The sequence below is a fragment of the Dermacentor silvarum genome, chromosome 3 (assembly GCF_013339745.2).
Source record: "Dermacentor silvarum isolate Dsil-2018 chromosome 3, BIME_Dsil_1.4, whole genome shotgun sequence".
Classification (NCBI taxonomy): domain Eukaryota; kingdom Metazoa; phylum Arthropoda; class Arachnida; order Ixodida; family Ixodidae; genus Dermacentor; species Dermacentor silvarum.
This window is the reverse complement of record NC_051156.1, coordinates 127,888,055-127,903,996: the sequence shown is the minus strand read 5'-3', so window position 1 is coordinate 127,903,996 and position 15,942 is coordinate 127,888,055.

Genomic DNA, 15,942 nt, shown 5'->3' with positions numbered 1-15,942 from the left:
GTCGCAAAGTCCCATCATGGTCACGTTCTAACGGCAGTAAACTACTGCACACACACAAACATCAAAATCTCGGCCTCAGTGCGCATCCATTGCACGAGCACAGCTGAAGCAACTGCAATAGCTCTAGCAATCAAACAAGCAGACGAAAGCGGGAACTCGATAGCGGTCCTGACAGAGTCGCAAGCAGCGTGCCGGATGTTCATAAACGGACGTCTACCGCGCATAACCCTCAAGCTACTAGGCGAAACACTAGGTGCATCACACGGCATTACATGGTGCCCGGGACACTCGGGAGTCCCAGGAAACGAACGGGCGAACACACTAGCTCGCGAACTAGCGAACCGAGCAGACGACGCCCCAAGTAAAATACCAAAGAACCACATCCCGCACGACATCCTGGAGCACCAGCGTCGCAAACGACAAATTTATGCGTTTCCGCATACGCAGCTCGGAGTAGGAGGCGTGCGGAAGTACAGAAAAATCCAAACTCACACCTTTCAGCACTTGGGCCTGTGGCACGCAATGTGACCAGCAGTATATGCCGGTCAATGTCCCTGGTGCGGGGGGCGGCCTTCTCGTCGCCACATTATGTGGGAATGTATATGTAGGCCACCAAACATTAACTCACCCCTGATACTGACCTCACTAAGGGAGCCCTGGGAGGCCGTCCTCGCTCGACCTGACTTGGAGATCCAGAAGGGTCTCTTAGACCAGGCTGAGCGTACGGCAACGGCCACTGTAGTCCTGGACTAGGGACCCACCCTTCCCGCTCCCTTGCCTCTCTCTTTTTTTATTCAATAAAGTTTTTCATTCATTTCATACAAGGCGCAGTTCAAGGTTGACTCCGGAGCCAAAGTATCTGCCGTTGCCAGGGACTTTCCTACGTTGCCTGCCAAACTCGACCAAGTCGATATTGGGCTCACTGGTCCGAGAGGACAGCCACTGCGCGTGCTAGGCTCGTATCTCGCACGACTTCGCTGGCAAGAGAAAACAAGTCGTCAACGCCTCTACGTGATCCAGTCTCTCACTGTGCCTCTTCTGGGACTGCCAGCGCTCCAAGACCTCCAAGTAGTTCGATTTCTTGATAAACTTTTGACTCCAAGAGCAACGCTGCACGCCGAGCTCTTCAATGGATTGGGCACTCTCAAGGACGAGTACACTATCCGGTTGAAACCTGACGCAGTACCTTTCTCACTAAGCGTCCCTCGCAGGATCCCCATCCCGCTGCTCGAGATCGTCTGCCGCGAGCTGGACAAATTGGAGAGCGCAGGCGGGATCCGCAAGGTCGACAAGCCAACACCATGGTGATCCGATCTCGTCGTCGTCCGGAAAGGTTATGGTTCCTAGCGGCTCTGCGTCGACTTGACACAACTGAACATGGTCGTCCTCCGGGAACGACATATTCGACCAACTGCCGAGCAAGTGCTTGGCCTCCTCGGCGATGCAACAGTTTTTTCGAAGCTGGACGTGACCGCAAGCTTCCACCAACTGCTCTACCGATTCCCAAGAACTTACAATGTTCATCCCACCTATGGCCGATACTGCTTTTGCCGGCTCCCCTTTGGCATCACCTCCGCACCAGAGTACTCCCAAAAACAAATAGCAAGAATCTAGGAGGGCCAAGAAGGAGTCGCTAATATGATAGATGATATTCTTGTTTTTGCACGCACCCGCCAGGAACATGACGCCAGACTGAGCCAGGTGCTATCTCGCCTTGCAAAAGCAGGCATCACAGTGAACCCGGACAAGTGTCGTTTTGGGGTATCCGAGGTCTCCTTCCTCGGAGTCGTCGTCTGAGCACAGGGCATCAGGCCAGATTCAGGCAAGGTCGGAGCAGTCAAAGCCATGGAAGCTCCAACGGACGTCTCCGGCGTTAGAAGACCGCTCGGAATGGTGAATCATCTTGCCAGATTCTTGCCACACATCTCGGACGTCACAGCCCCCATCAGAGCTTTTTACTGAACAAGTCTGCGAGTTGGGTGTGGCAGCATGAGCAAAAGGCAGCATTCGAGAAAATCAAGGAACTCTTGACGCCAGACAGGTGCATGGCTAAGTACCACCCGTAGTACGCCACTACGGTGTCTGCAGATGCAAGCTCATTTGGACTCGGCGCAGTTTTTCTACAGACTCAACCCTCCGGAGAGCGCCGCCCAGTCGCGTTCGCTTCGAGGTCAATGACCGAGACTGAGCAGCGTTACAACCAGACCGAAAAAGAAGCTTTGGCAGCGACGTGGGCTATCCAAAGGTTCGACGAGTTCGTCCGTGGCATCACCTTTGACGTCTAGACGGACCACCTGCCACTCGTTTCACTTCTGGGCAAAATGGAACTCGACATGTTGCCGCCTCGCATTCAGAGACTACGGCTAAAGACCATGCGATACCAGTTGCGTATGCTGCACGTGCCAGGAAAGCTGCTAGCCACGGCCGATACATTGTCGCGCATCACGCACAACACACTCCCCTAGATACTATCGAACTTTTTGAAGCACAGGTAGTCGGCTGCACGTCGGAAGTCTTGCCACTCAGCCCTAAAGACGTGCGGCAGGCACAACATCCTGAGGGTGAGTGCAAGGCCCTAGTCCGCTACTGCCAGCGTGGTTGGCCACAAAAGTCCCAGATACCACTGCACCTCTCAAAGTACGCCTCCGTACGAGCTCTGTCTGTGATGATGTTCTGCTGAAAGGGGCCCGGATAGTCATTCTATCGTCCCTTCGGCCGGCGGTCTTGACGCTGTTGCACGAAGGTCACCAGGGCATCAACAGGACCTAAGCCCTAGGTCGGGAGTAAGTTTGGTGGCCCGGTATCTCGGCAGACATCGCTTCTCTTGTCACCAACTGCGAAAAGTGCGCTTTTACCGGCGTGAACTTTGCAGAGCCCCTGGTCTCCGCGGCTCTACCTGAACGTCCCTGGGAATTTCTCGGAATGGACTTGTTCCACCTAAACGGCCAGACGTTCATCCTGGTGGTGGAATGTTACTCAAGCTTTCCTGAGGTAGTGACTCTGAGGAGCACGACAGCTTAGGCAGTCACCGACGCTCTCAAAACCATCTTTGCCCGCCATAGAACCTCGCAGGAAGTCAGGTCAGACAACGGCCCACCGTTCTCATTGCAAGAGTTCGCGGCGTTTGCAGAGTCGTACGGCTTTAACCATGTGACCAGTAGTCCACACTACACTCAATCGAACGGAACAGAGAGGATGGTGCGTACAATCAAGGACCTGTTTCGCAAGTCAAAGGACCCTCATCTGGCCCTGGTGAGCTCTCACTCACTCTCACTCTCACCAGTGAGTTCTCACTGGTGGATGGGATGCATCAAGCCAGACCTGCGTAGCAAATCTTCACAGAGGGAATGCGGCAGGTCATTTGGTAAGGGATATTTCAAGGTCATTCAAGCCTACGTGTGTTAAAAAGAAACTCAGAACGCTTGGAATATTAGAGCGGCCGATACAGTGGAGAACCAGTTATTATAGGGTGAAAGACCAGTTGAGTATATGTGCGCCTTCGGAATCTAGACGTAGTTATGCATGCTGACAATGATAGTAGAGAAAGGACAGGAGCGCACAGGAACGCCTTGCCTACTGGAACCGCTTCCTCGTTTAAAAACAAATTCTTGTGATCAGGCACCAAATAATCGAACGCATTGCAAATGGATGGGGAATAAAAATGAAATGGTCATGAAGAGGACAGTTAACGAATGCGGAAGGGGAAGATCAAACAGATAGATAATCCGTAAGAATGGCTGCTATATAATTTCGAGTTTAATTGACGCTGTGGAGAAATTATTGCGATTAACTCCATAAAAATAGGTTTGAGGTGTTGAAATGAGAAATGAAAAGAGTAAATATGTTTTCATCGAAATTCTAATCCCTGATTTGTCTTCAGACTGTGATGTGCCTGCTGCAACGGTGAACGTTGGTAAATTTTTCAAAATTTTCAATAAATGATGCTGAAACGGTCAATTTAGAATACCGTATACTGTAGATAAAGCTTGCTTTAAAAAAACTACTGAGTGTTGCCTCTAGAGAATCAATGAAACGAGTCCTTAGAGAAAGGCACATCGCAAAGTCTCATATTCACGGGATCTATAATCACTTAGCACACACGTAAGTTGGGGCGCTTAAAATGGACGTAATTAACAGGAAAAAAGAAATGAAGCTCCAATTTAGAAATATTTGTTAATTTCCCAGAGACAATTCAGGTGGCTTTAAAAAGCGTTGCACCATGAAAAGGCTCACTTCTTATACTACGACGCGCACTTCGTCTAAACAAAACAGTACTGTTTTTCCAATTTTGTAGCCCACTTACACTCGCGACAATGTAAGAAAAAGTCAGACGTTGTCCTACCGGTAAACGAACATATATGTCAGTTAATCTCCGAACGATGGAATCCCTTGACTGCACTACATAGAAGCTACTACGGCTAAAAGGAACTTGATAAATTACGCCGCTTCGGCACCAATATATAGAGATTACCTTGACTTTTCTGGCCGATTGTATGGGTTGAAAATACTCCCCGAGATCATTCAAAACATTGCCGAACTTTTCTTCCAAACATTCTACAGTCGTAAAAATGCAAAAAAACTTGGATCACAGCTATCAGAAGTTACGTATCTGCCCTTCATCAGGTAACGGGTTTCGCTCAAACTTGTAGTTTGTGTATGTGCTGTACTTATGTGCCGCTCTTAAGAATGGATGTCCTTCTCCCCAACTAGGCTCACTGCATATGTGAAACTATGTATGCGCCACACTCCAGTGAACCTCTTGGATGTCAAATTGGGTCACCGGATATGTGTCACTCTTCAACAGACCATTTTCCCGCATGCTAGCGCCGCCTACGGCCGCGCAAGAGCTCATGGGAAGTGTTTGTACGCCGCAAAGCAGCCTCACATTTTCGCGTTCTTTCGTAGGAGTTGCCTGCGACGTTCAAACACCCACCAGCGGTAGTAATTCGAGTAATTCCTGAAATGTGACGCTTGTTACTGCCAAATTGAAACATAAACTCGGAGTTTTGTTGGTCTAGCTGCGACGGACACCACCACGATCCGGCGTCTTTTCGCGCGCAGCCAACACAGCTGCCGATACAGCTGGACGGTTGAAACATCCTCTAAGCACTGTTTTTTTTTTTTTTTGTTTTTTTTTTGGGGGGGGGGGGCGGGGGGATCCACATGAAAGCTACGTGCACGGCCACTGGCGACTGACAAAAGGTGAGTTTATGAAACGTGTGACCGCGTCGCTTCCTTTTGGTAAAACAAGACACTTTGATTATTGAATGCAAAAGCGCATACGCTCGTGACTCGCGATAGGCCGTTTTCTCCTTTCGTTTCGACGTTAGGCGTTGATGTTGCATTTTACGAACGAAGGTCTCGCATGTTCTGTTGTACAGTCAACTGTACGTGTGTGTGCGTGTCCCACTCGTTTCACCGGCACCTGCGCTGCCAAGTAACGTTCAAGCCCTTAACCACGCGCGCGGTTTAGCGTGGTTATGTTCGACCGTATATCTATGCGCATGCGAGCAGATGTACGACCGTACTGCTGTGTATGAAGTGTCCTTTATGTAGAGAGACCTGCCGTGTATGCACGACGCAGGTACAGGTACTGTCGACGTGCCATGTTGTAAGTGAAACTTCCGCGCTTCCGACTTATAATCGCGTGCGCGAGGCCTGGCAGGTCTTTGTAAATAAGTGCCACTGCATACCCGTGAGCAAAGCGGATTAGGCTAGTGAGCAAACACTAAAAAAGAAAATTTTGGCTATTATGAACGTATTTCTTACTGTTTTAGTTTTTATTAGTTATTACCGTTAGCACGAGTGAAGCCACAGGCTCGGTTTGAGCGGTGAATGAAATTTTATGTCTAAGTGTAAAATTACCCGTTGAGCGAAATGAAGCTCCACTAAGTGAAACCTGGGGAGGTGCGAAGCATGCAATGATGCACCGCTAATGGGCTCATACTGCCTTAAGCAATGGCTCATAACCCCGTAAACGCGGCCTCCCCATTACGACGACAGAAGAGAAGTGAAATTCTACACCGGAATGATGAGCGGCAACGCAGACACCTGTGGAAGACGACGATGAACGCGGGAGCACTGGCACGCGTTCGGGCCGAGCGCTTGCCGGCACAAGCGTCTCACGCGATTTTGTGACAGTGTGGATTTTTTTTTTAGCGGTGCCGGTATCGTGACATATGCAAGTCTCAAGAGTTATTTTTGCGAGGTATCGGCTTGACAGTTAAAATAAACGAAATTAAAATAAATTAAATTATGGAGTTTTACGAGCCAATACCACGATCTGATTATGGGGCACGCTGTAGGGGGGACTCCGGAATAATTTGGACCACCTGGAGTTCTTTAACGTGCACCTAAATCTAAGTACACGGGCGTTTTCAGCATTTCGCCCCCATCGAAATGCGGCCGCCGTAGCCGGGATTCGATCCCGCGCCCCTCGTGCTCAGCAGCCCAACACCATAACCACTGAGCAACCACGGCGGGTTAAATTAAACGAGGGCTCAGTAGCTGACAACTTCTTGGCATTGTAGCGCGAAGTCGTTTCGTACCAGCGGCTCGTCCCATTCGCTGTAAGTGCTGGCCTAGAATTAGGAAATGTTGACTTCATACTATGTTTAGAAGGTTTGAGTCATGTAAGAAGCATCAATGAACAAAAATGGTTTATTTCAATATTTCATTTGGTTGTAGGCCTATCCGGGCACACCCCTTTATCCCCCACCCAGTGTAGGGTAGCAAACCGGAAACTGACTTCTGGTTAACCTTCCTGCCTTTCCTCTCTCGCTTGCTCTCTATCTCTCTCTCTCTCCACGAGAGTAATATCATTTAGGACGACAACACAGAATGTTTACATGATGTGCTCAAATTGCTTTCCGTCCATGGCGATGCAAAGACTAAGGCGCTCTTTCATGGAGTTCATAGTAGATAAAAGCGCCTGTCTAAAAATTTGCCGCGTATCTGCGTGCTTCGCTGCAAATGTCGTCGAAAGACGATAGTCTTCTGCCGGCCGTACTACATGAGTGCTGGTATGATCCGCGGCCACCCGTGATGCTGTTCTCATACCATTTCCGTCCTGGCATGAAGGTTTGTTTGAACAGATTTCATTTTACCGCATTATTTCATCAAGCGGCCATTTATGTTTTGCCCTGCCTCAGACAGCGCTTCCTTTATGTTGAATCGGCCGCATCTGGCTGGCATTGATAAAATTGAGGAGGCGCTGCGTGAGACATGGACGCCATCTGGCAATACATCGGGAAACATGAGCTTGTGCAGAGGGTTTCCTTCCTCTATGGCAGAGGGCGCTCGTCGGCGCGCAGTCGGGGAACGTCGTTCGTCGGCGCGCATAGCATGGCATTTTCAGCGCAGCTTAAGAAACTAGGGTCTTTAGAGTTACGTATCTATGTATTTTCTATTAAAGGAACACACCTCCTAATACTTACCTAGTGATGTTGCGCCTCAGATATGCGTAATATTTACTTTGTGATTGATAACGTTCACAAGTATGAACAGCCGTACCAGTTGAAGTAGTGTGGGCGGTAAGCAAGTGGTCCAACTTTGGCCGGGTGGCTGAATCGGGTGACAGACAGACAGACAAGCAGACAGACAGACAAACAGACAGACCAAATTTTCAGCGTTTAAGTTCCCCAAGAAAGACTATCGTCTTTAAAAATGTTGTCTAGGGAGACTTTCACACGTTGATTTATATGCTCGATGTTGGGTGGTTCCGTCTTTACAACCTCATTTTTAACATATCCCCAGAGAAAGAAGACTGAGGGTGACAAATCGGGTGACCTCGGCGGCCAGGGCGTGTTTCCACCACGCCCAATCCACTGGTTGGGAAAGGACTCGGCAATGAATTTGCGAGCGGGTGAAGAAAAATGCAGCGCGAATCCGTCGTGCTGGAACCATATTTTTTTTCAGCGCAGCCAGTGGTAACTCTGAGGCAAACTCGGAGATGACGCCCTGTAAAACGCACTATATGTACTTCTTTCCAGTAAGGTTTCCGTCGGTGAAGTAAGGACCAACAATACGGCCGTTATAAATGCCATACCATACGTTCGCTGATCACCTTACCCGGTGCTTATGCTCACGAAGCCAGTGGGGATTCTGATCGCACCAATAATGTACGTTGTGCAAATTGACATTCGAATCCATACAAAATTGGGCCTCGTTGGTCCAAAGCACTCTGGTGAGAAGTACCGTATCTTCGTCGCATTGAATAAGGCACCAGTTTAAAAAAACGAGCCGTTTTTGAAAGTCGCTTGGTCTCAGCTCGTGGTGAAGACACGCATCATATGGATGGTTGCTGTGTCTTGAAAGTGACCTCGAAACTGAAGCTGGGCTCGATCCATATGCGCTGGCTATTTCCGGACGCTTGCTTCCGACCTGACAGCGACGTACGCCAGAACATCGGTGTCAAATTCATCAGTTGCACTGGCTGGTCGCTTCCTTTTGTGTGCATGGACTGATCCAGTGGCCCTAAACTGATTAAATATCGAAAGTAGGGCGAGCTGGCACACGAGAGCCAGGATGTTTGGCAGCATACAGCATCAATGCCAGCTCCGCGACCTTTTGCGCGCTCACATAAGCCAGCACAACGTCCACTTTCTCGGCAACGGAGTACTGGAGTTGCGCTGGCGCGGCCATGGACACAATATTAGCGCTGCGGCATTGAAACCTTGATCCTCAAATGAACGGGGTCACACCAGTGGTAATGCAATGGCTATGTCGCACGCGCACCCTGAAAACAAGCACTTTAAAGGGAAACGTGAACGCGTTTGTAAAACTGACGCTACAAGCCACAATAACTAACAGCATGCAGCCACTGCCGCGAAAGTCCTCCTTGCTTCACAAACGAACCTTTCATTTGTCTCATGCGCTTCCTAACACGCATCGATTATAAAAGAGCAGCAGATGAACCTAACGAACAAATGAACGGATGGTGACGCATGACATCTAACTCGTCAAGTAGCCACGTCAAACGTGGTCGAGACAAAGTAAAAAAAAAAAGCAAACCTGCCGGCAACGCCTACCAGGGCTCCCAAATCAGGTGACCGTGTAGTGGGTGATGGCTAGCCTCTTTCTTGCAGCTACCAACGAAAAAAAAGATAACGCCAGCCGTGGTCCAAGCTGACCGTTGTGGCTCCCTAGCCTGGGGAATCACCACAGACATTCCGAATTGGGCGCCGCAGTCATCGCAACACGTCATCAGCGGACGTTGCGTTTGCACTAGCTTTCCGGAGCACTACGCTCGCCACGTTTCGGTTTCGTGCGGGAAAAAATACTTGATTTTCTCGGGCTGCAGGGCTTTACAGAGTGACTTTTTCTTTGCCTTAAAAACTGATACGGCATCGTCGTCTCCGTGGCTACAAACTCGTCAGTGGCAATAACCGCCAAACGTCGCTAATTAAAACGTTAGTTGACAGTTTTAGTCAATTAACTACATAATTTCTGACGGCCGCCGAAACTGAAAGCTCGCTCCTTCAGAGAATTTTTAGTTTTCTCAAAAAAAAAAACCTACCTTTGCAATTTTTTGAAAGTATTCGCTGAAACACCCTGTATATAAACGAAAAAGAAGGGGAACCAAGGGGCTCGATTTGGTTAATCATAACCACATAAAGCCAACAGACAATGAAGCCTAGGAAAGCATCGGGGAAAATAAGTGTGGATGAAATTGGAATGTAGAAAATAATGAAGAAATGGGCAAGGAAAGTGGACGAAAGGACAACTTTTCGCGGGTTGGAGCCGAAGCCACAACCTCCGAATTACAAGTGCGTTGCATTACCAATTGTGCTATGGCGACGGCCATTGGTTCGTCCACTAACTTGGGTATTTATGTTTAGTAGATCTAGCCCTAGGTGCTACTCTATGGGCATAGAGCATAGCACCTAGGGCATAGGGCATAGAGCCCCTAGGGCATGTTTAACAATGCTATGTTAAAGGCAGCCAGCCAAACCTGTAACACAACCCCTATAAGTATGATTTGGTTTACTTCTAGTTGCTTTGTCACTTCTTCTGGTGCACTTAACCGAAATGTTTGCAGAATATTAAGTGCTGTTTTCATGGCATTCCAAGTGATTGCAGTAAAAAAGCTCTAGTGTTACAAGCATGTCTTCCCACATTTCTGTGTCAAACGTGACCCACTCAACATAAATGTCACCTATATTGTCGACAATCAAATCGCACCATGCTAAACCTGTAATTCCAAACTGTCCTTGTATTTGGTAGTAGTACTGTGCCTGTAGTTCAGCTTTCCTGCTTTAAGGAAAGGTACCTTGCGTTGCCGGGTGGCTTCCTTAACTGTAAGCCCCACTTCCAAAGCTTTTGCCACTCTTCACTTCAAGAAGACCATAGTCGTAATTTGCCTTGTTCCAAAGTAGACCGTCTGGGCAGGCACCAAGAAACAGTGTACCCTTATTGACACAGAGCCCCACTGTCGACTTCTACACCAAAGAGTTCTTTGTACTTGGCAATGACATTGGCTTCATTATCCTGGCCTGATCTCATGTAGCGCGTAGTGCGATTACTTCCATTCACTAAAAATGATGAAATAAATTTATCATTTACAGCTGATTTTCTTAGCGCTATTTCACCAAAACGAGACGCTGTGACTCTCTTCCTTCATTCTTCATACCACAATGGTGTATTGTGCCCCCTAGTCAATTTCTCAAACTCATGGGCTTGCTCCATGGGCAGTGAGCATGCCATGCCTTGCCCCCTAGAGCATACAAAGGAAAAATGATGATGATGATTGTCTCACACTTTGGCTCGCACCCAGGAAGGCTGATAGGCGCTTCATCTTCATTACATGCGACACTAGGATGGCAGGTCCCATCTGGATGATAATATTTTTCTTCGATATGGGCGGAAAGCATGGCTGAGAAGCCACTTTCTTTCAAACCAGCACAAAGGGTCTTCAACGCAGAGTATGTCACAACCTTTGCGCAGTCAAATGGCTCTGTTTTTGCTTTGGTGCTTTTCCAGGAATGTGCTTGGTAAACTCAAGTTCGGAGAAGTCTGTAACTTTTAGTTTCCGCTTGCCGAAGTTGACAGGGCCCCATGTTTTTATCTTGAATGTACAGGGCGTGGTGTCGGGTATAAATAAATGGCCCTTAGGCTGAATGTTCAACATGTGCCACAGCAAAGCCGAAACGTGTTTGCATACACCACTACCACCAGCTGGACAAAAACAATAGCCATATTTTACACTATCGTCTGCGCTCACGACACTGACTACGTCATATAGCTTGCCCACTATGAATGAAGCTTCAACTTTTTCTTTTATAAAAGTAGCTGTTTTGTCATGATGTAGCAGTATGCTCGAGACTTTGTCCGCGTTGAACAGCCTGTATTTCGAGGTGCATTGCTTTTCTGCTCCTGATGATTTGACATGTCTTACTATGCTTTATTAACAGAGTATTTCGGGAAAACCCTTCATTTGCTTAGTCCATGGACTCATTGGCACTGAGGTGTCCTGAATGTGTGTGAACACTGGCCTGTGTAAGAAAAAAAAAACGACATGATACACATAAGATTAATGCGAGACTCAAAATTAAACGCAGTGCATGCTGCAAAGCCGAGAAGCAGCTGTGGTTACAGTAACGAGGTCATTCTTTAAGAGCTGAGCATTCTAAGGTGTAGTACAGCGAGAGAACGCAGCGGTTGTGTGAGTCAAATAAATTCAAATAAGTCTTTTCATTGTTGTGCGCACTGTTATGCAGAAATGATTATTTTGTAATAAAAAGATTCAGTGCAAACATGTGATGTGCCACAACCGAGAAAAATGATTTAAATTTGTCTGTGAACTCAGACAGGCTACACAAGTGTTCTCGCGATTAGCTGCGATCGCGGTAGTTCGCTGCGGCCGTGACTAGTCACGATTTGCAGAGGTCCCTTAGCTACTGTCGGCAAGCAAGAAAATGACGCCATTCCATTTTGATGCACGAGTACTGATGAGAACACTGCATAAGATTTAGAACCGAAAGCAAAAATCAGCTTAAACTTAGATACGACCAATGCGCTCAAGAAAACCTTTACGCGAACTGTTTTATAGTTTACGTGGATTGGGGCACGCAAACGAAGTATTGGAATACACGGACCATAAATTATATCCTAGCGTAAGGTTAGCTCATAAAATTAAACGGGGGGTCAAGGCGAATACCTTTGTTTCCTTTTGAGTTCAGAGAACAAGTATCTAACGCCGGGCGTACCAGCGAGCAGCCTGTCTAGCCCCACGACGCATCCGCTTCTCATATCACAGCACGGAGGAACGAAAACAGCGATAATCTTACCTCGCCATCTCGCGAGGCATGGTCGCCTCGGCTTGTGGTAGCAGTTTTCATTTCCGTCCGAGAGCACGGCGTTCTGGTGCTGGAATTTCTAACGATGACGGCGATACAATGCACATGTTTGCGGCGGAAGTTAGCTCTCTGTAGTAGGGCGGCCGCTCAGTCGCGTTCGCACCGACTATTGTTCTTGTTTTTTTATTGTCTGTGCGCAGAGGTATAAAGGTAGATGCTTGCAGGCATGTACACTTACGTTATTGGTCCAAGGAAGAACCAGCGGTCCGTTATTTTTGTTACCGACTCCCAAGCCGACGCTATGAACGGAAAGCCTGTCCGTGCTCATGCGGCGTACACTGTCTTCCCATAGTGCAGCGCACGCCCGCGCTGCGTTATGAGATTGTCAGAAAATGGTCTATTACAAATATTCATATACATTTCTCCTGCTTTGGGCGGAGTCAAACCCGCATCATATCTATTCAGATAATCCTGTCCGAATATGTACACACACAAGCAGCACCTGAGGACGCGTCCTCAGAGAGAAGCGCGAGAGAGCAGCCCGACTGCATACATGCCTCATACACGACGCGTTCTTTGCCGTAATATTTGCAGCTCAGAGGTTTCGTTCATACTTGTACGGTCGACACATTACAGTTGTCACGGACTACCACTCACTCTGATGGCTTGTGAACTAGCGTGATTGAGCTGTTCGATTTGCGCACTGGGCCCATAGATTTCAAGTGTATCATTTCACTGACCGACCGGGACAAGACCGGCCGGCGCCGTGCTGACGCTGACTGCCTTTGAAGGATGCCACTTGCTTCGACTGACAACGAATTTGGTACGCCGACAACTTTGACCACTACGTCGCTTCCCTGGCATCTGCTTCTCCCGGCAGCGATGCGTTCAAGGCTGAGTAGCGGGAGGACCCGAGTCTGCAGCCGTGTTTTCCCACCACGCAAAATTCTACTCTAGCATGCCATTCATGTGTACACGATGGCTTACTATACAAGTAGAACTGCACTACAAGTAGTACACCCGTACTATTAGTGATTCCGGAGACCCTCCCCTCTTCTATTCTACGTATCATGCACGATTACCCCACCTCAGGCCACTTGGGATCAGTGTGAACTCCACGGGTCTAAAGAACGCTTTTAGTGGCCGAACATGCGTCAGACTACCCAAGAATATGTGGCCATGTGCACGATGAGTCAGCGTCATAAGCATGCGAACAAAGCTCATGCCAGCCAATTTCAGCCTGTGCTGCCTCCAAGCTCCCCATTTAAGCAAGTTGGCATCGATCTTCTGGACCCTTTTCCGCGATCCTCCTCGGGTATACCGCTGGATAGTCGTGTGCGTCAATTGTCATACTCGTCAATGAGAATGGGCAGTGACGAGCATTGACGGCAGTGACCAGCAACTACCAAACTACGCCACTGCTACTGCAAACTCTCTTGCTTCACTCCATCATCCTCAAGCGTGGGCTGCCTCGAGTGATCATCGGCAACCGTGGGCACCAGTTCACCGCAGATGTTCTGGAAGAACTACTACGCATGTGCGTGTCTACCTTCCGACATTCGACGCCATACTATTCCCCAACCAAGGGCCTTACAGAGCCTGCCAACCGAACGCTTACCAACATGTATGCCGCGTCAGATCATAGGAATTGGGTTGAGAACCTACCGTTTAGTACGTACGATTTCAAGACTGCCAGACACGAGGCGACTTGCTGCAGCCCATTCTTTCTTCGATATGCACCTCCGCCTGGTTGCACTCTAGACAACCTCTTCCCTCTGTCAACTTCTGACGATGATTTTATAGCTGAGACACTCTGTAGTGCCGAAGAGGCTCGTAGGCTTGCTGATATGCGCAAGCTAGCTTCGCAGGATACACCAATGGCAAGATACGACAGCCACCACCGTCCGGTGCCTATGGTGCTGGGGACTTGGTCTTCTTGTGAACTCCAATATGGTAGCGCGGTCGGTGAACAAAGATTCTGGCACACTATGATGGCCCTTTTGTAATTCTCCACCGCATCAGGGACCTGAACTATACCATAGCGTGCCTCACGGCCAACGGGCGACGTTCTGCCTGGACTCAAGTAACGCATGTCGCCAGGCTCAAGCTATGCCCTGTTGTTCTTCAGTCTGTCCCCGTCAGTGTGCGCCGTTACCCCCTTTAAGATGATTTGCCAACTAGCCCAACAAGCCGTCCTTGTGAATTTCCAAGGTGACTTACATTGATATACCTAAAGTGGTATTTATGGACAAGAACTATCAGAATATTGATGTGCCGCAAAAAATAGAAAAATATATAGCGGTGTACGCACAATGATTGGTCACGGGCAAAAATCGAAATTTGTTACCACACTTTTCACCTATTATTATACAATTCTTACTTTAACTATAGATCTGATAAGGACAACCCATTAAATAACTAAAATCACGTTACCATCTTTTGCAATTGTAGTATTCAGCGGCGTGCTCCTCAGTTGCTGACTAGGGGAAGTGGCAGCTGTCAAGGGCGTCCACTTTTTGCGGAAAGTCACACACAGGCTGGAGATTTCGGATATGTTCACTCACATTACATTCTTGAATAGTTTTACCCCAGTCCTCCTCCGCGCGTAAGGAGTCTATAGCTTAAGATTGTGTAAACATATAGGGGCGTGCATGATAAATATAAAGTCTAAAATAGGCGCCGAAGTAAGACGAGATGCTCGCAAAAACGGCCGTCTTTTATACCGAAAGAAAAAAAAAACGCCCAAATTACCCCTCGTTACAGTGGAGCGTGACATAAAGCGCGCGGATCCTCGGCATGACCCCCGAGATAAGACAGTGGCTGTGGGTACCCGCAGCCCTCTTGGAGTTTCCTCATAGTAACAGCCTCCTGGTGCAGGCGTTGTCTGCTTAAGTGCCATTTAAGGGCTGCCAAAAAAGCCGGCAGATCACCCGCACTGTGGGAATTGTGGGAATCCCCGCACACTGCTCCGCAGTGTGCGGGGAGCCCACGAAGTTAAAGAAACGACCATGACAGCACCAAAACGTAGGCGGCTGTTTAATGACCTACATGGCAGGCATGTCATTACCAATCATTTATGTTCGTCATACACTCTTCTCACTCCATGCCAATTTTGGTACATAACAAGTTAACCAAACGACCATGAGAGCACGAAGACGTAAGCGGCTGTTTCATGACCTACATGTTACGCATGTCATGGCATTCATGTCATGACCCATCAAATATGTTCGCCATTCACTCTTGTCAAACTATGTCAATTTTAACGTAGCGACCATGAGAACACCAAGATGTAGGCGGCCGCTTCATGACCTACATGACAGACATGTCATGATATTCATGTCATGCCCTATCATTCATGCTTGTCATATACGTTTGTCATATTATGCCAATTTTGGTACCTACGAAGTTAACGAAGCAACCATGACAGCACCAAGACTTAAGCGGCTGTTTCATCACCTACATGACACGCATATCACGACATTCATGCCATGCCCAATCGTTTATGTTCATCCTACACTCCTATCATACTATGCCGATTTTGGTACATGCGAAGCTAACGAAACGACCACAAGAGTACCAAGATGTAGGCGGCTGTTTCATGCCCTACATGTGAGGCATGTCATGACATTCATGTCATGATATGCCT